This window comes from Pinus tabuliformis, chromosome 4_1 (assembly GCF_031772625.1).
Source record: "Pinus tabuliformis cultivar Carrire ecotype Pingquan chromosome 4_1, CPIR1, whole genome shotgun sequence".
Taxonomy (NCBI): domain Eukaryota; kingdom Viridiplantae; phylum Streptophyta; class Pinopsida; order Pinales; family Pinaceae; genus Pinus; species Pinus tabuliformis.
This window is the reverse complement of record NC_142303.1, coordinates 466,377,931-466,379,546: the sequence shown is the minus strand read 5'-3', so window position 1 is coordinate 466,379,546 and position 1,616 is coordinate 466,377,931. Positions and strand designations below refer to the sequence as shown.

At 43.8% G+C, this 1,616-nt stretch overlaps 1 long non-coding RNA gene across 1 annotated transcript; it reads left to right on the top strand.

The window, feature by feature from the left end:
* Positions 1-582: 582 nt before the first annotated feature.
* Positions 583-1,271, top strand: LOC149176453 (uncharacterized). Its single transcript, XR_016258646.1, has 2 exons — positions 583-961; positions 1,086-1,271. It is a non-coding gene; the product is annotated as an uncharacterized LOC149176453 (long non-coding RNA).
* The last annotated feature ends 345 nt before the right edge of the window (positions 1,272-1,616 follow it).

The window sequence follows — 1,616 nt, the reverse complement described above, 5'->3', positions numbered from 1 at the left end:
AGAGGCTGTTGACTCATCAAAAACCATCACAAAATTTATTTACAATCACACATCTGTGCTTAGCTTGATGAGAAAATGCACCAACAACAAAGAGTTGGTGCGCCCCGCCATTACACGGTTTGCGACGAGTTTCATATCTCTTCAATCCCTCTTGAAATCTATGTGGGATTTGAAGAGAATGTTTGTTTCAGAGGAGTGGCGTTCTTCGCCAATGAGCCGCAAACCAGAAGGAGAGGCCGTCTGCAGACTTGTTTCATACCAAGAAGACTTCTGGGCGGGAGTGCAGGAGGTGTGCGCTGTCACTGAACCTTTGGTAAAGGTTCTTCGGTTGGTAGATGGTGAGAAGCCCGCAATGGGCTATTTGTATGAAGCCATGGACAGGGCCAAAGAAGCCATTCGGTCCTACTATGATGACAAGGGAGATGATGGGTTCCAGAGACAACTCCTTCTATGGAACGTCATTGATGAGCGATGGAACAACACACTCCATCGTCCCATTCATGCTGCTGGGCTTTTCCTGAACCCTGCATTTTCTTATGCATGTGGGTTTGATTTTGACGCTGAAATCATGGATGGATTATTAACCTGTGTCCAGAAGATGGTGAGAACTCCAGAACAACGTATGGAGATCTCTAAACAAATTGAGACGTATAAGATGTCAGGTGGCACATTTGGCTTTGATATGGCTATCTTTGATAGGACGGTCAAAATGCCAGGTATTTTTTAGTTTGTAACTTTGTACTTTGTAACTTTGTTTCAAATTTCATTGTCTCTTCAAATTCCATTTTTTTCTTATGTTTATTTGTAATTTTGTTGTAGCCGCATGGTGGAAGATGTATGGTGGCAGAGTACCCCTTTTGCAAAAGCTTGCCATACGTATCCTCAGCCAAACATGCAGCTCCTCGGGATGTGAGCGCAATTGGAGTGTATTTGAAAAAATACACAACAAGAAGCGCAATAGGTTAACAACTTAACACTTAAACATTTAAAATATTGCAAATTTCCAAATAAATTTTTGAATTCATTAAACAATATTTTTTTTTATAATATTAATTATTAATTATTATTTCATGAACTTTGTACAGGTTGGAGTCCCGTAGACTTAATGACATGGTCTATGTCTACTACAATCTTCGATTGTGGGTGAGGCAACTAGACAAGACACCTGATATGGATGCCATCTCATTGGATGAGATTGACACCACTGCTGAATGGAGGGTTGAGACCGAGAGGCCTCTCATGGATCCCACTGAGGATTGGTTAGTGCAGGAGGAGGGGGAGGAGGAGGAGGAGGAGGAGGAGGAGGAGGAGCAGGAGCAGGAGCAGGAGCAGGAGGAGGAGGAGTTGGAGGAGCAGGAGGAGGAGGTGACACCGCCTACCCGGGCTACCACTAGAGGACGTGGTCTCTGTCTACCTACAGTAGCTGCTACTTCTACAGCTACTTCTTCAGCTTCTAGAGCACGTCAGACTCCACTGCCATTTCCACCACCACAGGCACCAGCATCTTCATCTAGGGGGAAAGGGAAAGCAGTGACATTTTCTCGCAAGAGGGGCAGAGGAAATCAATAGGATTAGAGTCTTAGACTTTCATTTTATTGTATATGACATTATGACAT